The sequence below is a fragment of the Salminus brasiliensis genome, chromosome 13 (genome assembly GCF_030463535.1).
Source record: "Salminus brasiliensis chromosome 13, fSalBra1.hap2, whole genome shotgun sequence".
Taxonomy (NCBI): domain Eukaryota; kingdom Metazoa; phylum Chordata; class Actinopteri; order Characiformes; family Bryconidae; genus Salminus; species Salminus brasiliensis.
Window position 1 is genome coordinate 12,466,472 of NC_132890.1, and position 27,212 is coordinate 12,493,683.

Below are 27,212 nucleotides of genomic sequence, written 5' to 3' on the forward strand. Positions count from 1 at the left end.
CAAAGGTTTTCTATGGGGTTGAGATCTGGAGACTGGCTAGGCCTTGAAATGCTTCTTACGAAGCCACTCCTTTGTTGCCCTGGCAGTGTGCTTGGGATCATTATCATGCTGAAAGACCCAGCCACGTTTCATCTTCAATGCCCTTGCTGATGGAAGGAGGTTTGCACTCAAAATCTCACAACACATGGCCCCATTCATTCTTTCATGTACATGGACCAGTCGTCCTAGTCCCTTTGCAGAGAAACAGCCCCAAAGCATGATGTTGCCACCCCCATGCTTCACAGTTGGTAGGGTGTTCTTTGGATGCAACTCAGCATTCACGAGTTGTGTTTGTACCAAACACATTAGCAGTGGTCTTGTAGGTCTCCCATTTTCTGATTATTGCTCCCACAGTAGATTTCTTCACACCAAGCTGCTTGCCTATTGCAGATTCAGTCTTCCCAGCCTGGTGCAGGTCTACAATTTTGTTTCTGGTGTCCTTCGACAGCTCTTTGGTCTTCACCATAGTGGGGTTTGGAGTGTGACTGTTTGAGGTTGTGGGCAGTTGTCTTTTCTACTGTTAACGAGTTCAAACAGGTGCCATTAATACAGGTAATGAGTGGAGGACAGAGAAGCCTCTTAAAGAAGAAGTTACAGGCCTGTGACAGCCAGAAATCTTGCTTGTTTGTAGGTGACCAAATACTTATTTTCCACCATTATTTGCAAATAAATTCTTTAAAAATCAGACAATGTGATTTTCAGATTTTTTCCCTCATTTTGTCTCTCATAGTTGAGGTCTACCTATGATGTGAATTACAGGCCTCTCTCATTTTTTTAAGTGGGAGAACTTGCACAATTAGTGACTGACTAAATACTGGTTGACTAAAGCAGGTCTGAACGGTATTCGGGATAGTTCAGTTTGTCACAGGTCTACACGTCTGCTTGTGTAGTCTGTTTCCCATTACAAAGCTAAAGGTACACAGACTGTCGTTGTAGCTTTGTATTCTTGCACAACGCATGGCTGTCCTGCTGTTAGCAGCTGCAGTCTGCTGCAGGCTAACTCAACGATGATGGCTGTAGTTGTGAACATATCGACATTCCTCTGTGTTTTTCGTGTCCGCCCGTGTTCAGCAATAGTGACATAAGTAAAACGAGCAGATAAAACTCAGTTACATAAAACATGTCCTTTATAAAACCGGCGAGTTTCTTTAGTTAAAGCGCATCTTCAGATGGTTTCTTTTCAGTAGCTCATCTTGGAGTTTCCGGAAACTACAACTTCTGTGTAAGACTTTTTTTTTTTTTTAATCTCTGTGAAGTTAATTTAAATGAGAATGGTTAGTTATGTTTATGTGTGCCATATTTGTGGATTTTACGAATTTAAGCGTCGGTTTCATCGATTGCAATAATATTTATGTAAATGTCCGACGCATATGTGTAAGTAACTTTTAATGTAATTATTGGAAGATATTTATGTAGTGTATCTATTTCACCCTGAAAATGTCATACTCTCCGTCACTGCCTGTTTTCCCAAAAGAGACTAAGCGAATTTGTTATGAGTAGAATGTGTATCATGGAGTTTATCCCAGCAAACATATAACCTCATAGAGGTCTGGAGGCCTCTTCAGTACATCAGGCACTTATCAGGCAGACTCGGTCTTGTCAAAATAAAAGGCCTTACCCAACGTCATTTCCGGAAGGAAATAAAAAATGCTAAATAGAGAAATTGTACATCTCATTTGGAGCTGATGTGGACAAGATTTGTTTTCCTGGTCACAAGAAAAGCTGCTCCATTTCATTATGAAAAGTATTATCAGGCTTTTAATCTCGACGTTCCTCGCCATCTTTTCAATAAACTCTTTTATTTTTAGGAGTGAACCCTGTTGAAATATTTATGAATGGTGAAAGAAAAATTCATTTCAAAGAGGCCCCGGAATATGGTGCTGTATTTACTTTGCCGCAGTTTAATAATTAAGCTTGTGTTCTCCTTCAACTGCAAAAACAAAAAAACAAACAAAAAAAAAACCCACATCAGTCAAATGCGGTTGTAAAACGGGTCAATTCTAAAATTCCAAATGTTTCTCAACAGTCTTGGCTTCTTTTATTTACACCCTTAAATTTGACATACTAAGCTACAACATGACTATGGGATAAATGCAGGGGCTACTTCCTACCAATATGGAAGCCGGGAAAACAAAACAAGAGGCTGGCACGCCGGGTGAAGCATCGCTCTCAGGTGAGTTGCGAGTTGCAGGGATGCCGATGAAGCAGGCTCGGGCTGAGTGGGCCGGCCAGCCATTTAACTAAGGGAAGTGTGTGTCGCCATGTCAAGTTCAAAGAGCTCTGTGAAGCTTCAGGGGGATAAAAGAACAACTGTTGTAGATGTACGCAGATCTGGGAGGAGAATTTTAAAAACCTCAATGCAACTGGAAATCAGCCATTCCACTTCCTAGAAAATAATTCACAAGTGGTGAAGGACTTTTGATTTGCTCCCCTCCCCGCCCCCGAAACGAGAACGGGAACCCATGAATGAAGGCCCACGACTTGAGGTTGTGTGTAACAGTGAAATAACATAACGACTGTGATGAAACGGTGCTGTTATTTCCCCACAGCTCACTCCCTTTCGTAATATGTTGCTTTAATATGACCTAATTAAGTGATCTAAATTAGCAGGTGTTTTTTTTAAATAGCAAATATTGAGGTCGGCCCACCCAAGCGCTGTCATTATGATTGGTTGTAGTCTTGCTATGCGTTGACATGCTGTAACAGACTTTCCCCCATGTTGTCAGTTTCCTCTAACGTACACTGACCCCTACTGACAGGCTTGGGTTCCTTTTATCCACAGCATTCCCTCCACAGAGTTCTGGTTTGATATTTTTCAGTGTTTTGTAAGAATTTGGCTATAATTAAGCCAAACTACAAGTGATTGGTTTCCATCCCATGGCAGGCCATGCAGGTGGGCTTTAACGGCAATTTTCCGCTGAAAAGTTTCAACTCCTAAGACTCCACAGAGTGTATGAAATGTAATACAAGGAGGTATGTGTAAAAAAAAAGTGTAATGTGTTGTATATTTGTGAAAGCGTAAAGTAAGATGGAGTAAAAGGAAGAAGAGCAAGTGAAAGAATGTGCATGTGAGTGCTTGAGGATGAGAAAAGCTTACAGCACCTGGTATTCCCAGGCGGTCTCCCATCCAAGTACTAACCAGGCCCGACCCTGCTTAGCTTCCGAGATCAGACGAGATCGGGCGTGCTCAGGGTGGTATGGCCGTAAGCGAAAACACTGCTTCCAGTTAGCCTATTTATAAGCATGCAGCAAAATACGCCTGCCTCTTCCACACTACACACCCCGCTCGCTCTCCCCTCCCCTCCCCTCCCTCTTCCCCTCCCCTTCCCCTCCCCTCCCTCTTCCCCTCCCCTTCCCCTCCCCCCTTTATTCGGTGAAAGTATACTGTGTATCACCAGCTGCTCCGAATTGCTTCATGTGGTTGTTCGTGAGGTATCTCAAATACTGAAAGCTATACGAAAACGTTCAACTACGTTGAACATCTAACGCTGGATCCGTCTATTGTACTTTACAGCTGCAGTCTTAGGGTTATTAGCTAACTATACAGTGGGGGAAAAAAGGATTTCGTCAGTCACCAATTGTGCAAGTTCTCACACTTAAAAAGATAAGAGAGGCCTGTAATTCACATCATAGGTACACCTCAACTATGAGAGACAAAATGAGAAAAAAATTAAATCAGAAAATCACATTGTCTCATTTTTAAAGAATTTATTTGCAAATAATGGTGGGAAATAAGTATTTGATCAATAACAAAAGTTCATCTCAATACTTTGTTATATATCCTTTGTTGGCAATGGCAGAGGTCAAACGTTTTCTGTAAGTCTTCACAAGGTAGGCATACACCGTTGCTGGTATGTTGGCCCATTCCTCCATGCAGATCTCCTCTAGAGCAGTGATATTGTGGGGCTGTCGGTGGGCAACGCGGACTTTCAACTCCCTCCAAAGGTTTTCTATGGGGTTGAGATCTGGAGACTGGCTAGGCCTTGAAATGCTTCTTACGAAGCCACTCCTTTGTTGCCCTGGCAGTGTGCTTGGGATCATTATCATGCTGAAAGACCCAGCCACGTTTCATCTTCAATGCCCTTGCTGATGGAAGGAGGTTTGCACTCAAAATCTCACAACACATGGCCCCATTCATTCTTTCATGTACATGGACCAGTCGTCCTAGTCCCTTTGCAGAGAAACAGCCCCAAAGCATGATGTTGCCACCCCCATGCTTCACAGTTGGTAGGGTGTTCTTTGGATGCAACTCAGCATTCACGAGTTGTGTTTGTACCAAACACATTAGCAGTGGTCTTGTAGGTCTCCCATTTTCTGATTATTGCTCCCACAGTAGATTTCTTCACACCAAGCTGCTTGCCTATTGCAGATTCAGTCTTCCCAGCCTGGTGCAGGTCTACAATTTTGTTTCTGGTGTCCTTCGACAGCTCTTTGGTCTTCACCATAGTGGGGTTTGGAGTGTGACTGTTTGAGGTTGTGGGCAGTTGTCTTTTCTACTGTTAACGAGTTCAAACAGGTGCCATTAATACAGGTAATGAGTGGAGGACAGAGAAGCCTCTTAAAGAAGAAGTTACAGGCCTGTGACAGCCAGAAATCTTGCTTGTTTGTAGGTGACCAAATACTTATTTTCCACCATTATTTGCAAATAAATTCTTTAAAAATCAGACAATGTGATTTTCAGATTTTTTCCCTCATTTTGTCTCTCATAGTTGAGGTCTACCTATGATGTGAATTACAGGCCTCTCTCATTTTTTTAAGTGGGAGAACTTGCACAATTAGTGACTGACTAAATACTGGTTGACTAAAGCAGGTCTGAACGGTATTCGGGATAGTTCAGTTTGTCACAGGTCTACACGTCTGCTTGTGTAGTCTGTTTCCCATTACAAAGCTAAAGGTACACAGACTGTCGTTGTAGCTTTGTATTCTTGCACAACGCATGGCTGTCCTGCTGTTAGCAGCTGCAGTCTGCTGCAGGCTAACTCAACGATGATGGCTGTAGTTGTGAACATATCGACATTCCTCCTAGTGTTTTTTCGTGTCCGCCCGTGTTCAGCAATAGTGACATAAGTAAAACGAGCAGATAAAACTCAGTTACATAAAACATGTCCTTTATAAAACCGGCGAGTTTCTTTAGTTAAAGCGCATCTTCAGATGGTTTCTTTTCAGTAGCTCATCTTGGAGTTTCCGGAAACTACAACTTCTGTGTAAGACTTTTTTTTTTTTTTAATCTCTGTGAAGTTAATTTAAATGAGAATGGTTAGTTATGTTTATGTGTGCCATATTTGTGGATTTTACGAATTTAAGCGTCGGTTTCATCGATTGCAATAATATTTATGTAAATGTCCGACGCATATGTGTAAGTAACTTTTAATGTAATTATTGGAAGATATTTATGTAGTGTATCTATTTCACCCTGAAAATGTCATATTCTCCGTCACTGCCTGTTTTCCCAAAAGAGACTAAGCGAATTTGTTATGAGTAGAATGTGTATCATGGAGTTTATCCCAGCAAACATATAACCTCATAGAGGTCTGGAGGCCTCTTCAGTACATCAGGCACTTATCAGTTAGTTTCGGCTTCTCGCTGGGGAGAATAGGGAAAAGTGAAGACAACCGATGGATCATTTTCCACTCTTAATAAGTAAAGCTCAGTTATTTCTCCTGCTAACACATAGAACAGAAAAGCTTCAGTATAACGTCAGTGTTGTATCCATACAATATACTGAGGGTTAAATTAATTCATACTAGGTGTGATAAGTAACTTCATTTTCTTATTTTACATTTGATAGCATGAACATTTTACATATTTTATAGACTACACAAGTAACACAAATAAATGCAAATGCCACTTTTTGTGACAAATACAATTGACAATAATTAAGATGTATCTATTTCTATACAGACGTTTTTAAAAGATTATTTAATTTCGCATTTTATTTTATATTTCATAGTCCTTTTTTTAGTGTGGAAAAGAAACTGTTCTTGTCCACATTCATTACAGTTTACATTTTTTTTACTCTTGATAAATGATTATTGAATATTGGGAGTAACAGGTGCTTTTTCATTCTGAAGCACAGGGAGCTTCCATTTACTGCTCTTTCAGGAGTAAACCGACACAGCAGCAAAGGCTCACACCGGCCGGCAGACTCGGTCTTGTCAACATAAAAGGCCTTACCCAACGTCGGAATATGGTGCTGTATTTACTTTGCCGCAGTTTAATAATTAAGCTTGTGTTCTCCTTCAACTGCAAAAAAAAAAACAAAAACAAAAAAAAACCCACATCAGTCAAATGCGGTTGTAAAACGGGTCAATTCTAAAATTCCAAATGTTTCTCAACAGTCTTGGCTTCTTTTATTTACACCCTTAAATTTGACATACTAAGCTACAACATGACTATGGGATAAATGCAGGGGCTACTTCCTACCAATATGGAAGCCGGGAAAACAAAACAAGAGGCTGGCACGCCGGGTGAAGCATCGCTCTCAGGTGAGTTGCGAGTTGCAGGGATGCCGATGAAGCAGGCTCGGGCTGAGTGGGCCGGCCAGCCATTTAACTAAGGGAAGTGTGTGTCGCCATGTCAAGTTCAAAGAGCTCTGTGATGCTTCAGGGGGATAAAAGAACAACTGTTGTAGATGCACGCAGATCTGGGAGGAGAATTTTAAAAACCTCAATGCAACTGGAAATCAGCCATTCCACTTCCTAGAAAACAATTCACAAGTGGTGAAGGACTTTTGATTTGCTCCCCTCCCCGCCCCCGAAACGAGAACGGGAACCCATGAATGAAGGCCCACGACCTGAGGTTGTGTGTAACGGTGAAATAACATCACGACTGTGATGAAACGGTGCTGTTATTTCCCCACAGCTCACTCCCTTTCGTGATGTGTTGCTTTAATATGACCTAATTAAGTGATCTAAATTAGCAGGTGTTTTTTTTAAATAGCAAATATTGGGGTCGGCCCACCCAAGCGCTGTCATTATGATTGGTTGTAGTCTTGCTATGCGTTGACATGCTGTAACAGACTGTCCCCCATGTTGTCAGTTTCCTCAAACGTACACTGACCCCTACTGACAGGCTTGGGTTCCTTTTATCCACAGCATTCCCTCCACAGAGTTCTGGTTTGATATTTTTCAGTGTTTTGTAAGAATTTGGCTATAATTAAGCCAAACTACAAGTGATTGGTTTCCATCCCATGGCAGGCCATGCAGGTGGGCTTTAACGGCAATTTTCCGCTGAAAAGTTTCAACTCCTAAGACTCCACAGAGTGTATGAAATGTAATACAAGGAGGTATGTGTAAAAAAAAAAGTGTAATGTGTTGTATATTTGTGAAAGCGTAAAGTAAGATGGAGTAAAAGGAAGAAGAGCAAGTGAAAGAATGTGTATGTGAGTGCTTGAGGATGAGAAAAGCTTACAGCACCTGGTATTCCCAGGCGGTCTCCCATCCAAGTACTAACCAGGCCCGACCCTGCTTAGCTTCCGAGATCAGACGAGATCGGGCGTGCTCAGGGTGGTATGGCCGTAAGCGAAAGCACTGCTTCCACTTAGCCTATTTATAAGCATGCAGCAAAATACGCCTGCCTCTTCCACACTACACACCCCGCTCGCCCTCCCCCCTTTATTCGGTGAAAGATAGACTGTGTATCACCAGCGGCTCCGAATTGCTTCATGTGGTTGTTCGTGAGGTATCTCAAATACTGAAAGCTATACGAAAACGTTCAACTACGTTGAACATCTAACGCTGGATCCGTCTATTGTACTTTACAGCTGCAGTCTTAGGGTTATTAGCTAACTATACAGTGGGGGGAAAAAGGATTTAGTCAGTCACCAATTGTGCAAGTTCTCACACTTAAAAAGATAAGAGAGGCCTGTAATTCACATCATAGGTACACCTCAACTATGAGAGACAAAATGAGAAAAAAATTAAATCAGAAAATCACATTGTCTCATTTTTAAAGAATTTATTTGCAAATAATGGTGGGAAATAAGTATTTGATCAATAACAAAAGTTCATCTCAATACTTTGTTATATATCCTTTGTTGGCAATGGCAGAGGTCAAACGTTTTCTGTAAGTCTTCACAAGGTAGGCACACACCGTTGCTGGTATGTTGGCCCATTCCTCCATGCAGATCTCCTCTAGAGCAGTGATATTGTGGGGCTGTCGGTGGGCAACGCGGACTTTCTATGGGGTTGAGATCTGGAGACTGGCTAGGCCTTGAAATGCTTCTTACGAAGCCACTCCTTTGTTGCCCTGGCAGTGTGCTTGGGATCATTATCATGCTGAAAGACCCAGCCACGTTTCATCTTCAATGCCCTTGCTGATGGAAGGAGGTTTGCACTCAAAATCTCACAACACATGGCCCCATTCATTCTTTCATGTACATGGACCAGTCGTCCTAGTCCCTTTGCAGAGAAACAGCCCCAATGCATGATGTTGCCACCCCCATGCTTCACAGTTGGTAGGGTGTTCTTTGGATGCAACTCAGCATTCACGAGTTGTGTTTGTACCAAACACATTAGCAGTGGTCTTGTAGGTCTCCCATTTTCTGATAATTGCTCCCACAGTAGATTTCTTCACACCAAGCTGCTTGCCTATTGCAGATTCAGTCTTCCCAGCCTGGTGCAGGTCTACAATTTTGTTTCTGGTGTCCTTCGACAGCTCTTTGGTCTTCACCATAGTGGGGTTTGGAGTGTGACTGTTTGAGGTTGTGGGCAGTTGTCTTTTCTACTGTTAACGAGTTCAAACAGGTGCCATTAATACAGGTAATGAGTGGAGGACAGAGAAGCCTCTTAAAGAAGAAGTTACAGGCCTGTGACAGCCAGAAATCTTGCTTGTTTGTAGGTGACCAAATACTTATTTTCCACCATTATTTGCAAATAAATTCTTTAAAAATCAGACAATGTGATTTTCAGATTTTTTCCCTCATTTTGTCTCTCATAGTTGAGGTCTACCTATGATGTGAATTACAGGCCTCTCTCATTTTTTTAAGTGGGAGAACTTGCACAATTAGTGACTGACTAAATACTGGTTGACTAAAGCAGGTCTGAACGGTATTCGGGATAGTTCAGTTTGTCACAGGTCTACACGTCTGCTTGTGTAGTCTGTTTCCCATTACAAAGCTAAAGGTACACAGACTGTCGTTGTAGCTTTGTATTCTTGCACAACGCATGGCTGTCCTGCTGTTAGCAGCTGCAGTCTGCTGCAGGCTAACTCAACGATGATGGCTGTAGTTGTGAACATATCGACATTCCTCCTAGTGTTTTTTCGTGTCCGCCCGTGTTCAGCAATAGTGACATAAGTAAAACGAGCAGATAAAACTCAGTTACATAAAACATGTCCTTTATAAAACCGGCGAGTTTCTTTAGTTAAAGCGCATCTTCAGATGGTTTCTTTTCAGTAGCTCATCTTGGAGTTTCCAGAAACTACAACTTCTGTGTAAGACTTTTTTTTTTTTTTTTTAATCTCTGTGAAGTTAATTTAAATGAGAATGGTTAGTTATGTTTATGTGTGCCATATTTGTGGATTTTACGAATTTAAGCGTCGGTTTCATCGATTGCAATAATATTTATGTAAATGTCCGACGCATATGTGTAAGTAACTTTTAATGTAATTATTGGAAGATATTTATGTAGTGTATCTATTTCACCCTGAAAATGTCATATTCTCCGTCACTGCCTGTTTTCCCAAAAGAGACTAAGCGAATTTGTTATGAGTAGAATGTGTATCATGGAGTTTATCCCAGCAAACATATAACCTCATAGAGGTCTGGAGGCCTCTTCAGTACATCAGGCACTTATCAGTTAGTTTCGGCTTCTCGCTGGGGAGAATAGGGAAAAGTGAAGACAACCGATGGATCATTTTCCACTCTTAATAAGTAAAGCTCAGTTATTTCTCCTGCTAACACATAGAACAGAAAAGCTTCAGTATAACGTCAGTGTTGTATCCATACAATATACTGAGGGTTAAATTAATTCATACTAGGTGTGATAAGTAACTTCATTTTCTTATTTTACATTTGATAGCATGAACATTTTACATATTTTATAGACTACACAAGTAACACAAATAAATGCAAATGCCACTTTTTGTGACAAATACAATTGACAATAATTAAGATGTATCTATTTCTATACAGACGTTTTTAAAAGATTATTTAATTTCGTATTTTATTTTATATTTCATAGTCCTTTTTTTAGTGTGGAAAAGAAACTGTTCTTGTCCACATTCATTACAGTTTACATTTTTTTTACTCTTGATAAATGATTATTGAATATTGGGAGTAACAGGTGCTTTTTCATTCTGAAGCACAGGGAGCTTCCATTTACTGCTCTTTCAGGAGTAAACCGACACAGCAGCAAAGGCTCACACCGGCCGGCAGACTCGGTCTTGTCAACATAAAAGGCCTTACCCAACGTCGGAATATGGTGCTGTATTTACTTTGCCGCAGTTTAATAATTAAGCTTGTGTTCTCCTTCAACTGCAAAAAAAAAACAAAAACAAAAAAAACCCCACATCAGTCAAATGCGGTTGTAAAACGGGTCAATTCTAAAATTCCAAATGTTTCTCAACAGTCTTGGCTTCTTTTATTTACACCCTTAAATTTGACATACTAAGCTACAACATGACTATGGGATAAATGCAGGGGCTACTTCCTACCAATATGGAAGCCGGGAAAACAAAACAAGAGGCTGGCACGCCGGGTGAAGCATCGCTCTCAGGTGAGTTGCGAGTTGCAGGGATGCCGATGAAGCAGGCTCGGGCTGAGTGGGCCGGCCAGCCATTTAACTAAGGGAAGTGTGTGTCGCCATGTCAAGTTCAAAGAGCTCTGTGAAGCTTCAGGGGGATAAAAGAACAACTGTTGTAGATGCACGCAGATCTGGGAGGAGAATTTTAAAAACCTCAATGCAACTGGAAATCAGCCATTCCACTTCCTAGAAAATAATTCACAAGTGGTGAAGGACTTTTGATTTGCTCCCCTCCCCGCCCCCGAAACGAGAACGACAACCCATGAATGAAGGCCCACGACTTGAGGTTGTGTGTAACGGTGAAATAACATAACGACTGTGATGAAACGGTGCTGTTATTTCCCCACAGCTCACTCCCTTTCGTGATGTGTTGCTTTAATATGACCTAATTAAGTGATCTAAATTAGCAGGTGTTTTTTTTAAATAGCAAATATTGAGGTCGGCCCACCCAAGCGCTGTCATTATGATTGGTTGTAGTCTTGCTATGCGTTGACATGCTGTAACAGACTTTCCCCCATGTTGTCAGTTTCCTCAAACGTACACTGACCCCTACTGACAGGCTTGGGTTCCTTTTATCCACAGCATTCCCTCCACAGAGTTCTGGTTTGATATTTTTCAGTGTTTTGTAAGAATTTGGCTATAATTAAGCCAAACTACAAGTGATTGGTTTCCATCCCATGGCAGGCCATGCAGGTGGGCTTTAACGGCAATTTTCCGCTGAAAAGTTTCAACTCCTAAGACTCCACAGAGTGTATGAAATGTAATACAAGGAGGTATGTGTAAAAAAAAAAGTGTAATGTGTTGTATATTTGTGAAAGCGTAAAGTAAGATGGAGTAAAAGGAAGAAGAGCAAGTGAAAGAATGTGTATGTGAGTGCTTGAGGATGAGAAAAGCTTACAGCACCTGGTATTCCCAGGCGGTCTCCCATCCAAGTACTAACCAGGCCCGACCCTGCTTAGCTTCCGAGATCAGACGAGATCGGGCGTGCTCAGGGTGGTATGGCCGTAAGCGAAAGCACTGCTTCCACTTAGCCTATTTATAAGCATGCAGCAAAATACGCCTGCCTCTTCCACACTACACACCCCCCTCGCCCTCCCCTCCCCCTCCCCTCCCCCCTTTATTCGGTGAAAGATAGACTGTGTATCATCAGCGGCTCCGAATTGCTTTATGTGGTTGTTCGTGAGGTATCTCAAATACTGAAAGCTATACGAAAACGTTCAACTACGTTGAACATCTAACGCTGGATCCGTCTATTGTACTTTACAGCTGCAGTCTTAGGGTTATTAGCTAGCTATACAGTGGGGGGAAAAAAGGATTTAGTCAGTCACCAATTGTGCAAGTTCTCACACTTAAAAAGATAAGAGAGGCCTGTAATTCACATCATAGGTACACCTCAACTATGAGAGACAAAATGAGAAAAAAATTAAATCAGAAAATCACATTGTCTCATTTTTAAAGAATTTATTTGCAAATAATGGTGGGAAATAAGTATTTGATCAATAACAAAAGTTCATCTCAATACTTTGTTATATATCCTTTGTTGGCAATGGCAGAGGTCAAACGTTTTCTGTAAGTCTTCACAAGGTAGGCATACACCGTTGCTGGTATGTTGGCCCATTCCTCCATGCAGATCTCCTCTAGAGCAGTGATATTGTGGGGCTGTCGGTGGGCAACGCGGACTTTCTATGGGGTTGAGATCTGGAGACTGGCTAGGCCTTGAAATGCTTCTTACGAAGCCACTCCTTTGTTGCCCTGGCAGTGTGCTTGGGATCATTATCATGCTGAAAGACCCAGCCACGTTTTATCTTCAATGCCCTTGCTGATGGAAGGAGGTTTGCACTCAAAATCTCACAACACATGGCCCCATTCATTCTTTCATGTACATGGACCAGTCGTCCTAGTCCCTTTGCAGAGAAACAGCCCCAATGCATGATGTTGCCACCCCCATGCTTCACAGTTGGTAGGGTGTTCTTTGGATGCAACTCAGCATTCACGAGTTGTGTTTGTACCAAACACATTAGCAGTGGTCTTGTAGGTCTCCCATTTTCTGATAATTGCTCCCACAGTAGATTTCTTCACACCAAGCTGCTTGCCTATTGCAGATTCAGTCTTCCCAGCCTGGTGCAGGTCTACAATTTTGTTTCTGGTGTCCTTCGACAGCTCTTTGGTCTTCACCATAGTGGGGTTTGGAGTGTGACTGTTTGAGGTTGTGGGCAGTTGTCTTTTCTACTGTTAACGAGTTCAAACAGGTGCCATTAATACAGGTAATGAGTGGAGGATAGAGAAGCCTCTTAAAGAAGAAGTTACAGGCCTGTGACAGCCAGAAATCTTGCTTGTTTGTAGGTGACCAAATACTTATTTTCCACCATTATTTGCAAATAAATTCTTTAAAAATCAGACAATGTGATTTTCAGATTTTTTCCCTCATTTTGTCTCTCATAGTTGAGGTCTACCTATGATGTGAATTACAGGCCTCTCTCATTTTTTTTAAGTGGGAGAACTTGCACAATTAGTGACTGACTAAATACTGGTTGACTAAAGCAGGTCTGAACGGTATTCGGGATAGTTCAGTTTGTCACAGGTCTACACGTCTGCTTGTGTAGTCTGTTTCCCATTACAAAGCTAAAGGTATACAGACTGTCGTTGTAGCTTTGTATTCTTGCACAACGCATGGCTGTCCTGCTGTTAGCAGCTGCAGTCTGCTGCAGGCTAACTCAACGATGATGGCTGTAGTTGTGAACATATCGACATTCCTCCTAGTGTTTTTTCGTGTCCGCCCGTGTTCAGCAATAGTTATTTAAGTAAAACGAGCAGATAAAACACAGTTACATAAAACATGTCCTTTATAAAACCGGCGAGTTTCTTTAGTTAAAGCGCATCTTCAGATGGTTTCTTTTCAGTAGCTCATCTTGGAGTTTCCGGAAACTACAACTTCTGTGTAAGACTTTTTTTTTTTTAAATCTCTGTGAAGTTAATTTAAATGAGAATGGTTAGTTATGTTTGTGTGTGCCATATTTGTGTATTTTACGAATTTAAGCGTCGGTTTCATTGATTGCAATAATATTTAGCTATGTAAATGTCTGACGCAGTGAACGATGGAAGAATTCAATGGTTGCTTTTAAATGTTTCTATAGTGTTGAGCCTTGAGCTTTGTTTTATTTAGTGGTGCAGCAAAGTATTGTATTATGGTTGGACTCATTTTTTCATTCACACATTCCAGCACCCAGCCCCCCTGCTCCAACCTGTCCTTGACAACAACCCAGGTGACATATGAGCTGAGGAAGATCAAGGCAAACAAAGCTACAGGTCCTGATGGAATCAGTGCCAGGCTCCTCAAGTCCTTCGCACATCAGCTGTGCAGGGTAGTTGAGCATATGTTCAACATGAGCCTGAAATTGGGAAGAGTACCACAGATGTGGAAAACATCTTGTGTGGTACCTGTGCCCAAAACACAGCACCCGAAGGACCTAAACAGCTACAGGCCGGTGGCACTGACATCCGATGAAGTCACTGGAGAGGCTGGTCATCAACCACATCCGCCCTTTGGTGAGCCCATCCATGGACCCTCTTCAGCTTGCCTACCAACCTGGCGTCGGGGTGGATGATGCTTCTACACAGAACTCTTTCTCACCTGGAGAAGCCCGGCAGCACTGTGAGGATCACCTTCTTTGATTTCTCCAGTGCATTTAACACCATACAGCCAGGCCTCCTAAAGGACAAGCTGAGACATTGTGGAGTGGACAGTCACCTGTCGAACTGGATACTGGACTACCTCACCAACCGACCACAGTATGTAAGGGGACGGGCCTGTATCTCTGATATGGTGGTCAGCAGCACAGGAGCCCCTCAAGGAACGGTCTTGGCACCGTTCCTCTTCACCCTGTACACTGCTGACTTCATGTACAGCTCACCGACCTGTCACCTCCAGAAGTTCTCTGATGACTCAGCGATCGTCGGCCTCATAACCAATGTGGAGGACAGCGAGTACAGAGAACTGATCCAGGACTTTGTGGACTGGTGTCCGCTGAACCACCTTCAGATAAACGCAGGAAAAAACAAAGAACTGGTGGTGGATTTCCGCAGTTGCAGACACCCCCCTCAATCAGTGAACATCCAGGGTATGAACATCGAGAGTGTGGACTCTTATAAATACCTGGGTGTTCATCTGAACAACAAACTGGACTGGTCAGTCAACACTGCTGCACTCTTCAAGAAAGGCCAGAGCAGACTCTACCTACTGAGGAGACTGAGGTCCTTTGGGTGCAGGGAGCACTCCTGAGGACTTTCTTCGACACAGTGGTGGCATCTGCCATCTTTTATGGAGTCGTCTGCTGGGGCAGTAGCATCTCGACTGCAGATAAGAAAAGACTGAATAAGCTCATAAAGAGGGCCGGCTCTGTCCTGGGGTGCTTGTTAGACCCAGTGCAGGTGGTGGGAGACAGGAGGATGACAACCAAGCTGGCATCCATGCTGGAGAACAGCTCCCACCCCATGCATGAGACTCTGGCAGCACTGGGCAGCTCCTTTAGTGACAGGCTGCTTCATCCCAAGTGTGTAAAGGAGCGGTATCGCAGGTCCTTCCTTCCTGCTGCCGTCAGACTCCACAACCAGCACTGCTCCCAGCGGACCACATACACACACACTTAAACTACACACACATGTTTAGGGAACAGAGATCCCTCAATGCAAAAATACCATGTGCAATACCCCCCCCCACACACACACACACGTGCAATTAGGAGTCATTTGCAATAACCTGTAAATAATATTGTTATTTCCTTTTTAATTCTTATTTATATTGTGTATATAGTGCAAATTATTTATCTATATTTTTGTAACTGAGTGTCTTGCTATCCCTTTCTGCTGTGACACTGAGAATTTCCCCACTGCGGGACTAATAAAGGATTATCTTATCTTATCTTATTGTTTCTCCTCACCATGCATGTGAAATAGAAAGGATGGAGTGATTCCCCTGTTGGCGCTGAACAACTCATACTTATCTGGCAGTGGAGAAACCATGATCAAGAAGGTGGTTCACCCAGGGCGAGGCTCAGCAATTGCATTACATTGGTTGTGCTGACTCCTGTGCTAACACACAGAATAGAAAAGCTAGACTGCATAATTTGTGGTAGTGGAGGACTGTGCTCTCCCCTGATATTTGGGTAGAAGAAAGGAGCAATCTGAGATAGACAAACATGTGAATAGTATGACATGTTGTTATGAACTTGTTTCACATTGGGTTCAGCTTCTACTATAATATGTGTAAGTAACTTTTAATGTAATTATTGGAAGATGTTTATGTAGTGTATCTATTTCACCCTGAAAATGTCATACTCTCCGTCACTGCCTGTTTTCCCAAAAGAGACTAAGCGAATTTGTTATGAGTAGAATGTGTATCATGGAGTTTATCCCAGCAAACATATAACCTCATAGAGGTCTGGAGGCCTCTTCAGTACATCAGGCACTTATCAGTTAGTTTCGGCTTCTCGCTGGGGAGAATAGGGAAACGTGAAGACAACCGATGGATCATTTTCCACTCTTAATAAGTAAAGCTCAGTTATTTCTCCTGCTAACACATAGAACAGAAAAGCTTCAGTATAACGTCAGTGTTGTATCCATACAATATACTGAGGGTTAAATTAATTCATACTAGGTGTGATAAGTAACTTCATTTTCTTATTTTACATTTGATAGCATGAACATTTTACATATTTTATAGACTACACAAGTAACACAAATAAATGCAAATGCCACTTTTTGTGACAAATACAATTTACAATAATTAAGATGTATTTATTTCTGTACAGACGTTTTTAAAAGATTATTTAATTTCGCATTTTATTTTATATTTCATAGCCCTTTTTTTAGTGTGGAAAAGAAGCTGTTCTTGTCCACATTCATTACAGTTTAAATTGTTTTTACTCTTGATAAATGATTATTGAATATTGGGAGTAACAGGTGCTTTTTCATTCTGAAGCACAGGGAGCTTCCATTTACTGCTCTTTCAGGAGTAAACCGACACAGCAGCAAAGGCTCACACCGGCCGGCAGACTCGGTCTTGTCAACATAAAAGGCCTTACCCAACGTCGGAATATGGTGCTGTATTTACTTTGCCGCAGTTTAATAATTAAGCTTGTGTTCTCCTTCAACTGCAAAAAAAAAACAAAAACAAAAAAAAAACCCACATCAGTCAAATGCGGTTGTAAAACAGGTCAATTCTAAAATTCCAAATGTTTCTCAACAGTCTTGGCTTCTTTTATTTACACCCTTAAATTTGACATACTAAGCTACAACATGACTATGGGATAAATGCAGGGGCTACTTCCTACCAATATGGAAGCCGGGAAAACAAAACAAGAGGCTGGCACGCCGGGTGAAGCATCGCTCTCAGGTGAGTTGCGAGTTGCAGGGATGCCGATGAAGCAGGCTCGGGCTGAGTGGGCCGGCCAGCCATTTAACTAAGGGAAGTGTGTGTCGCCATGTCAAGTTCAAAGAGCTCTGTGATGCTTCAGGGGGATAAAAGAACAACTGTTGTAGATGCACGCAGATCTGGGAGGAGAATTTTAAAAACCTCAATGCAACTGGAAATCAGCCATTCCACTTCCTAGAAAATAATTCACAAGTGGTGAAGGACTTTTGATTTGCTCCCCTCCCCGCCCCCGAAACGAGAACGAGAACCCATGAATGAAGGCCCACGACTTGAGGTTGTGTGTAACAGTGAAATAACATAACGACTGTGATGAAACGGTGCTGTTATTTCCCCACAGCTCACTCCCTTTCGTAATATGTTGCTTTAATATGACCTAATTAAGTGATCTAAATTAGCAGGTGTTTTTTTTTTTAAATAGCAAATATTGGGGTCGGCCCACCCAAGCGCTGTCATTATGATTGGTTGTAGTCTTGCTATATGTTGACATCCTGTAACAGACTTTCCCCCATGTTGTCAGTTTCCTCTAACGTACACTGACCCCTACTGACAGGCTTGGGTTCCTTTTATCCACAGCATTCCCTCCACAGAGTTCTGGTTTGATATTTTTCAGTGTTTTGTAAGAATTTGGCTATAATTAAGCCAAACTACAAGTGATTGGTTTCCATCCCATGGCAGGCCATGCAGGTGGGCTTTAACGGCAATTTTCCGCTGAAAAGTTTCAACTCCTAAGACTCCACAGAGTGTATGAAATGTAATACAAGGAGGTATGTGTAAAAAAAAAAGTGTAATGTGTTGTATATTTGTGAAAGCATAAAGTAAGATGGAGTAAAAGGAAGAAGAGCAAGTGAAAGAATGTGCATGTGAGTGCTTGAGGATGAGAAAAGCTTACAGCACCTGGTATTCCCAGGCGGTCTCCCATCCAAGTACTAACCAGGCCCGACCCTGCTTAGCTTCCGAGATCAGACGAGATCGGGCGTGCTCAGGGTGGTATGGCCGTAAGCGAAAGCACTGCTTCCACTTAGCCTATTTATAAGCATGCAGCAAAATACGCCTGCCTCTTCCACACTACACACCCCGCTCGCTCTCCCCTCCCCTCCCCCCGCCCCTTCCCTTCCCCTCCCCCCTTTATTCGGTGAAAGATAGACTGTGTATCATCAGCGGCTCCGAATTGCTTCATGTGGTTGTTCGTGAGATATCTCAAATACTGAAAGCTATACGAAAACGTTCAACTACGTTTAACATCTAACGCTGGATCCGTCTATTGTACTTTACAGCTGCAGTCTTAGGGTTATTAGCTAACTATACAGTGGGGGGAAAAAGGATTTAGTCAGTCACCAATTGTGCAAGTTCTCACACTTAAAAAGATAAGAGAGGCCTGTAATTCACATCATAGGTACACCTCAACTATGAGAGACAAAATGAGAAAAAAATTAAATCAGAAAATCACATTGTCTCATTTTTAAAGAATTTATTTGCAAATAATGGTGGGAAATAAGTATTTGATCAATAACAAAAGTTCATCTCAATACTTTGTTATATATCCTTTGTTGGCAATGGCAGAGGTCAAACGTTTTCTGTAAGTCTTCACAAGGTAGGCATACACCGTTGCTGGTATGTTGGCCCATTCCTCCATGCAGATCTCCTCTAGAGCAGTGATATTGTGGGGCTGTCGGTGGGCAACGCAGACTTTCAACTCCCTCCAAAGGTTTTCTATGGGGTTGAGATCTGGAGACTGGCTAGGCCTTGAAATGCTTCTTACGAAGCCACTCCTTTGTTGCCCTGGCAGTGTGCTTGGGATCATTATCATGCTGAAAGACCCAGCCACGTTTCATCTTCAATGCCCTTGCTGATGGAAGGAGGTTTGCACTTAAAATCTCACAACACATGGCCCCATTCATTCTTTCATGTACATGGACCAGTCGTCCTAGTCCCTTTGCAGAGAAACAGCCCCAAAGCATGATGTTGCCACCCCCATGCTTCACAGTTGGTAGGGTGTTCTTTGGATGCAACTCAGCATTCACGAGTTGTGTTTGTACCAAACACATTAGCAGTGGTCTTGTAGGTCTCCCATTTTCTGATTATTGCTCCCACAGTAGATTTCTTCACACCAAGCTGCTTGCCTATTGCAGATTCAGTCTTCCCAGCCTGGTGCAGGTCTACAATTGTGTTTCTGGTGTCCTTCGACAGCTCTTTGGTCTTCACCATAGTGGGGTTTGGAGTGTGACTGTTTGAGGTTGTGGGCAGTTGTCTTTTCTACTGTTAACGAGTTCAAACAGGTGCCATTAATACAGGTAATGAGTGGAGGACAGAGAAGCCTCTTAAAGAAGAAGTTACAGGCCTGTGACAGCCAGAAATCTTGCTTGTTTGTAGGTGACCAAATACTTATTTTCCACCATTATTTGCAAATAAATTCTTTAAAAATCAGACAATGTGATTTTCAGATTTTTTCCCTCATTTTGTCTCTCATAGTTGAGGTCTACCTATGATGTGAATTACAGGCCTCTCTCATTTTTTTAAGTGGGAGAACTTGCACAATTAGTGACTGACTAAATACTGGTTGACTAAAGCAGGTCTGAACGGTATTCGGGATAGTTCAGTTTGTCACAGGTCTACACGTCTGCTTGTGTAGTCTGTTTCCCATTACAAAGCTAAAGGTACACAGACTGTCGTTGTAGCTTTGTATTCTTGCACAACGCATGGCTGTCCTGCTGTTAGCAGCTGCAGTCTGCTGCAGGCTAACTCAACGATGATGGCTGTAGTTGTGAACATATCGACATTCCTCCTAGTGTTTTTTCGTGTCCGCCCGTGTTCAGCAATAGTGACATAAGTAAAACGAGCAGATAAAACTCAGTTACATAAAACATGTCCTTTATAAAACCGGCGAGTTTCTTTAGTTAAAGCGCATCTTCAGATGTTTTTTTTTCAGTAGCTCATCTTGGAGTTTCCAGAAACTACAACTTCTGTGTAAGACTTTTTTTTTTTTTTTTAAATCTCTGTGAAGTTAATTTAAATGAGAATGGTTAGTTATGTTTATGTGTGCCATATTTGTGGATTTTACGAATTTAAGCGTCGGTTTCATCGATTGCAATAATATTTATGTAAATGTCCGACGCATATGTGTAAGTAACTTTTAATGTAATTATTGGAAGATATTTATGTAGTGTATCTATTTCACCCTGAAAATGTCATACTCTCCGTCACTGCCTGTTTTCCCAAAAGAGACTAAGCGAATTTGTTATGAGTAGAATGTGTATCATGGAGTTTATCCCAGCAAACATATAACCTCATAGAGGTCTGGAGGCCTCTTCAGTACATCAGGCACTTATCAGTTAGTTTCGGCTTCTCGCTGGGGAGAATAGGGAAAAGTGAAGACAACCGATGGATCATTTTCCACTCTTAATAAGTAAAGCTCAGTTATTTCTCCTGCTAACACATAGAACAGAAAAGCTTCAGTATAACGTCAGTGTTGTATCCATACAATATACTGAGGGTTAAATTAATTCATACTAGGTGTGATAAGTAACTTCATTTTCTTATTTTACATTTGATAGCATGAACATTTTACATATTTTATAGACTACACAAGTAACACAAATAAATGCAAATGCCACTTTTTGTGACAAATACAATTGACAATAATTAAGATGTATCTATTTCTATACAGACGTTTTTAAAAGATTATTTAATTTCGCATTTTATTTTATATTTCATAGTCCTTTTTTTAGTGTGGAAAAGAAGCTGTTCTTGTCCACATTCATTACAGTTTAAATTTTTTTTACTCTTGATAAATGATTATTGAATATTGGGAGTAACAGGTGCTTTTTCATTCTGAAGCACAGGGAGCTTCCATTTACTGCTCTTTCAGGAGTAAACCGACACAGCAGCAAAGGCTCACACCGGCCGGCAGACTCGGTCTTGTCAACATAAAAGGCCTTACCCAACGTCGGAATATGGTGCTGTATTTACTTTGCCGCAGTTTAATAATTAAGCTTGTGTTCTCCTTCAACTGCAAAAAAAAAACAAAAACAAAAAAAAAACCCACATCAGTCAAATGCGGTTGTAAAACAGGTCAATTCTAAAATTCCAAATGTTTCTCAACAGTCTTGGCTTCTTTTATTTACACCCTTAAATTTGACATACTAAGCTACAACATGACTATGGGATAAATGCAGGGGCTACTTCCTACCAATATGGAAGCCGGGAAAACAAAACAAGAGGCTGGCACGCCGGGTGAAGCATCGCTCTCAGGTGAGTTGCGAGTTGCAGGGATGCCGATGAAGCAGGCTCGGGCTGAGTGGGCCGGCCAGCCATTTAACTAAGGGAAGTGTGTGTCGCCATGTCAAGTTCAAAGAGCTCTGTGATGCTTCAGGGGGATAAAAGAACAACTGTTGTAGATGCACGCAGATCTGGGAGGAGAATTTTAAAAACCTCAATGCAACTGGAAATCAGCCATTCCACTTCCTAGAAAATAATTCACAAGTGGTGAAGGACTTTTGATTTGCTCCCCTCCCCGCCCCCGAAACGAGAACGAGAACCCATGAATGAAGGCCCACGACTTGAGGTTGTGTGTAACAGTGAAATAACATAACGACTGTGATGAAACGGTGCTGTTATTTCCCCACAGCTCACTCCCTTTCGTAATATGTTGCTTTAATATGACCTAATTAAGTGATCTAAATTAGCAGGTGTTTTTTTTTTTAAATAGCAAATATTGGGGTCGGCCCACCCAAGCGCTGTCATTATGATTGGTTGTAGTCTTGCTATATGTTGACATCCTGTAACAGACTTTCCCCCATGTTGTCAGTTTCCTCTAACGTACACTGACCCCTACTGACAGGCTTGGGTTCCTTTTATCCACAGCATTCCCTCCACAGAGTTCTGGTTTGATATTTTTCAGTGTTTTGTAAGAATTTGGCTATAATTAAGCCAAACTACAAGTGATTGGTTTCCATCCCATGGCAGGCCATGCAGGTGGGCTTTAACAGCAATTTTCCGCTGAAAAGTTTCAACTCCTAAGACTCCACAGAGTGTATGAAATGTAATACAAGGAGGTATGTGTAAAAAAAAAAGTGTAATGTGTTGTATATTTGTGAAAGCATAAAGTAAGATGGAGTAAAAGGAAGAAGAGCAAGTGAAAGAATGTGCATGTGAGTGCTTGAGGATGAGAAAAGCTTACAGCACCTGGTATTCCCAGGCGGTCTCCCATCCAAGTACTAACCAGGCCCGACCCTGCTTAGCTTCCGAGATCAGACGAGATCGGGCGTGCTCAGGGTGGTATGGCCGTAAGCGAAAGCACTGCTTCCACTTAGCCTATTTATAAGCATGCAGCAAAATACGCCTGCCTCTTCCACACTACACACCCCGCTCGCTCTCCCCTCCCCTCCCCCCGCCCCTCCCCTTCCCCTCCCCCCTTTATTCGGTGAAAGATAGACTGTGTATCATCAGCGGCTCCGAATTGCTTCATGTGGTTGTTCGTGAGATATCTCAAATACTGAAAGCTATACGAAAACGTTCAACTACGTTTAACATCTAACGCTGGATCCGTCTATTGTACTTTACAGCTGCAGTCTTAGGGTTATTAGCTAACTATACAGTGGGGGGAAAAAGGATTTAGTCAGTCACCAATTGTGCAAGTTCTCACACTTAAAAAGATAAGAGAGGCCTGTAATTCACATCATAGGTACACCTCAACTATGAGAGACAAAATGAGAAAAAAATTAAATCAGAAAATCACATTGTCTCATTTTTAAAGAATTTATTTGCAAATAATGGTGGGAAATAAGTATTTGATCAATAACAAAAGTTCATCTCAATACTTTGTTATATATCCTTTGTTGGCAATGGCAGAGGTCAAACGTTTTCTGTAAGTCTTCACAAGGTAGGCATACACCGTTGCTGGTATGTTGGCCCATTCCTCCATGCAGATCTCCTCTAGAGCAGTGATATTGTGGGGCTGTCGGTGGGCAACGCGGACTTTCAACTCCCTCCAAAGGTTTTCTATGGGGTTGAGATCTGGAGACTGGCTAGGCCTTGAAATGCTTCTTACGAAGCCACTCCTTTGTTGCCCTGGCAGTGTGCTTGGGATCATTATCATGCTGAAAGACCCAGCCACGTTTCATCTTCAATGCCCTTGCTGATGGAAGGAGGTTTGCACTCAAAATCTCACAACACATGGCCCCATTCATTCTTTCATGTACATGGACCAGTCGTCCTAGTCCCTTTGCAGAGAAACAGCCCCAAAGCATGATGTTGCCACCCCCATGCTTCACAGTTGGTAGGGTGTTCTTTGGATGCAACTCAGCATTCACGAGTTGTGTTTGTACCAAACACATTAGCAGTGGTCTTGTAGGTCTCCCATTTTCTGATTATTGCTCCCACAGTAGATTTCTTCACACCAAGCTGCTTGCCTATTGCAGATTCAGTCTTCCCAGCCTGGTGCAGGTCTACAATTGTGTTTCTGGTGTCCTTCGACAGCTCTTTGGTCTTCACCATAGTGGGGTTTGGAGTGTGACTGTTTGAGGTTGTGGGCAGTTGTCTTTTCTACTGTTAACGAGTTCAAACAGGTGCCATTAATACAGGTAATGAGTGGAGGACAGAGAAGCCTCTTAAAGAAGAAGTTACAGGCCTGTGACAGCCAGAAATCTTGCTTGTTTGTAGGTGACCAAATACTTATTTTCCACCATTATTTGCAAATAAATTCTTTAAAAATCAGACAATGTGATTTTCAGATTTTTTCCCTCATTTTGTCTCTCATAGTTGAGGTCTACCTATGATGTGAATTACAGGCCTCTCTCATTTTTTTAAGTGGGAGAACTTGCACAATTAGTGACTGACTAAATACTGGTTGACTAAAGCAGGTCTGAACGGTATTCGGGATAGTTCAGTTTGTCACAGGTCTACACGTCTGCTTGTGTAGTCTGTTTCCCATTACAAAGCTAAAGGTACACAGACTGTCGTTGTAGCTTTGTATTCTTGCACAACGCATGGCTGTCCTGCTGTTAGCAGCTGCAGTCTGCTGCAGGCTAACTCAACGATGATGGCTGTAGTTGTGAACATATCGACATTCCTCCTAGTGTTTTTTCGTGTCCGCCCGTGTTCAGCAATAGTGACATAAGTAAAACGAGCAGATAAAACTCAGTTACATAAAACATGTCCTTTATAAAACCGGCGAGTTTCTTTAGTTAAAGCGCATCTTCAGATGGTTTTTTTTCAGTAGCTCATCTTGGAGTTTCCAGAAACTACAACTTCTGTGTAAGACTTTTTTTTTTTTTTTTTAAATCTCTGTGAAGTTAATTTAAATGAGAATGGTTAGTTATGTTTATGTGTGCCATATTTGTGGATTTTACGAATTTAAGCGTCGGTTTCATCGATTGCAATAATATTTATGTAAATGTCCGACGCATATGTGTAAGTAACTTTTAATGTAATTATTGGAAGATATTTATGTAGTGTATCTATTTCACCCTGAAAATGTCATACTCTCCGTCACTGCCTGTTTTCCCAAAAGAGACTAAGCGAATTTGTTATGAGTAGAATGTGTATCATGGAGTTTATCCCAGCAAACATATAACCTCATAGAGGTCTGGAGGCCTCTTCAGTACATCAGGCACTTATCAGTTAGTTTCGGCTTCTCGCTGGGGAGAATAGGGAAAAGTGAAGACAACCGATGGATCATTTTCCACTCTTAATAAGTAAAGCTCAGTTATTTCTCCTGCTAACACATAGAACAGAAAAGCTTCAGTATAACGTCAGTGTTGTATCCATACAATATACTGAGGGTTAAATTAATTCATACTAGGTGTGATAAGTAACTTCATTTTCTTATTTTACATTTGATAGCATGAACATTTTACATATTTTATAGACTACACAAGTAACACAAATAAATGCAAATGCCACTTTTTGTGACAAATACAATTGACAATAATTAAGATGTATCTATTTCTATACAGACGTTTTTAAAAGATTATTTAATTTCGCATTTTATTTTATATTTCATAGTCCTTTTTTTAGTGTGGAAAAGAAGCTGTTCTTGTCCACATTCATTACAGTTTAAATTTTTTTTACTCTTGATAAATGATTATTGAATATTGGGAGTAACAGGTGCTTTTTCATTCTGAAGCACAGGGAGCTTCCATTTACTGCTCTTTCAGGAGTAAACCGACACAGCAGCAAAGGCTCACACCGGCCGGCAGACTCGGTCTTGTCAACATAAAAGGCCTTACCCAACGTCGGAATATGGTGCTGTATTTACTTTGCCGCAGTTTAATAATTAAGCTTGTGTTCTCCTTCAACTGCAAAAAAAAAACAAAAACAAAAAAAAAACCCACATCAGTCAAATGCGGTTGTAAAACAGGTCAATTCTAAAATTCCAAATGTTTCTCAACAGTCTTGGCTTCTTTTATTTACACCCTTAAATTTGACATACTAAGCTACAACATGACTATGGGATAAATGCAGGGGCTACTTCCTACCAATATGGAAGCCGGGAAAACAAAACAAGAGGCTGGCACGCCGGGTGAAGCATCGCTCTCAGGTGAGTTGCGAGTTGCAGGGATGCCGATGAAGCAGGCTCGGGCTGAGTGGGCCGGCCAGCCATTTAACTAAGGGAAGTGTGTGTCGCCATGTCAAGTTCAAAGAGCTCTGTGATGCTTCAGGGGGATAAAAGAACAACTGTTGTAGATGCACGCAGATCTGGGAGGAGAATTTTAAAAACCTCAATGCAACTGGAAATCAGCCATTCCACTTCCTAGAAAATAATTCACAAGTGGTGAAGGACTTTTGATTTGCTCCCCTCCCCGCCCCCGAAACGAGAACGAGAACCCATGAATGAAGGCCCACGACTTGAGGTTGTGTGTAACAGTGAAATAACATAACGACTGTGATGAAACGGTGCTGTTATTTCCCCACAGCTCACTCCCTTTCGTAATATGTTGCTTTAATATGACCTAATTAAGTGATCTAAATTAGCAGGTGTTTTTTTTTTTAAATAGCAAATATTGGGGTCGGCCCACCCAAGCGCTGTCATTATGATTGGTTGTAGTCTTGCTATATGTTGACATCCTGTAACAGACTTTCCCCCATGTTGTCAGTTTCCTCTAACGTACACTGACCCCTACTGACAGGCTTGGGTTCCTTTTATCCACAGCATTCCCTCCACAGAGTTCTGGTTTGATATTTTTCAGTGTTTTGTAAGAATTTGGCTATAATTAAGCCAAACTACAAGTGATTGGTTTCCATCCCATGGCAGGCCATGCAGGTGGGCTTTAACGGCAATTTTCCGCTGAAAAGTTTCAACTCCTAAGACTCCACAGAGTGTATGAAATGTAATACAAGGAGGTATGTGTAAAAAAAAAAGTGTAATGTGTTGTATATTTGTGAAAGCATAAAGTAAGATGGAGTAAAAGGAAGAAGAGCAAGTGAAAGAATGTGCATGTGAGTGCTTGAGGATGAGAAAAGCTTACAGCACCTGGTATTCCCAGGCGGTCTCCCATCCAAGTACTAACCAGGCCCGACCCTGCTTAGCTTCCGAGATCAGACGAGATCGGGCGTGCTCAGGGTGGTATGGCCGTAAGCGAAAGCACTGCTTCCACTTAGCCTATTTATAAGCATGCAGCAAAATACGCCTGCCTCTTCCACACTACACACCCCGCTCGCTCTCCCCTCCCCTCCCCCCGCCCCTCCCCTTCCCCTCCCCCCTTTATTCGGTGAAAGATAGACTGTGTATCATCAGCGGCTCCGAATTGCTTCATGTGGTTGTTCGTGAGATATCTCAAATACTGAAAGCTATACGAAAACGTTCAACTACGTTTAACATCTAACGCTGGATCCGTCTATTGTACTTTACAGCTGCAGTCTTAGGGTTATTAGCTAACTATACAGTGGGGGGAAAAAGGATTTAGTCAGTCACCAATTGTGCAAGTTCTCACACTTAAAAAGATAAGAGAGGCCTGTAATTCACATCATAGGTACACCTCAACTATGAGAGACAAAATGAGAAA

At 41.8% G+C, this 27,212-nt stretch overlaps 7 non-coding genes across 7 annotated transcripts; 1 reads left to right on the plus strand and 6 right to left on the minus strand.

Annotated features, from left to right (window-relative positions):
* Window positions 1-3,129: 3,129 nt before the first annotated feature.
* Window positions 3,130-3,248, minus strand: LOC140576208 (5S ribosomal RNA). Its single transcript, XR_011981434.1, has one exon. It is a non-coding gene; the product is annotated as a 5S ribosomal RNA (ribosomal RNA).
* Window positions 3,249-7,442: 4,194 nt separating this feature from the next.
* Window positions 7,443-7,561, minus strand: LOC140576220 (5S ribosomal RNA). The gene has a single exon (XR_011981445.1). It is a non-coding gene; the product is annotated as a 5S ribosomal RNA (ribosomal RNA).
* A 4,111-nt stretch (window positions 7,562-11,672) lies between these two features.
* On the minus strand, window positions 11,673-11,791 carry LOC140576232 (5S ribosomal RNA). The gene has a single exon (XR_011981456.1). It is a non-coding gene; the product is annotated as a 5S ribosomal RNA (ribosomal RNA).
* Window positions 11,792-15,773: 3,982 nt separating this feature from the next.
* On the plus strand, window positions 15,774-15,935 carry LOC140576018 (U1 spliceosomal RNA). The gene has a single exon (XR_011981257.1). It is a non-coding gene; the product is annotated as a U1 spliceosomal RNA (small nuclear RNA).
* A 2,158-nt stretch (window positions 15,936-18,093) lies between these two features.
* On the minus strand, window positions 18,094-18,212 carry LOC140576245 (5S ribosomal RNA). The gene has a single exon (XR_011981468.1). It is a non-coding gene; the product is annotated as a 5S ribosomal RNA (ribosomal RNA).
* A 4,168-nt stretch (window positions 18,213-22,380) lies between these two features.
* Window positions 22,381-22,499, minus strand: LOC140576256 (5S ribosomal RNA). The gene has a single exon (XR_011981479.1). It is a non-coding gene; the product is annotated as a 5S ribosomal RNA (ribosomal RNA).
* A 4,169-nt stretch (window positions 22,500-26,668) lies between these two features.
* On the minus strand, window positions 26,669-26,787 carry LOC140576268 (5S ribosomal RNA). Its single transcript, XR_011981490.1, has one exon. It is a non-coding gene; the product is annotated as a 5S ribosomal RNA (ribosomal RNA).
* Between the last annotated feature and the right edge of the window lie 425 nt (window positions 26,788-27,212).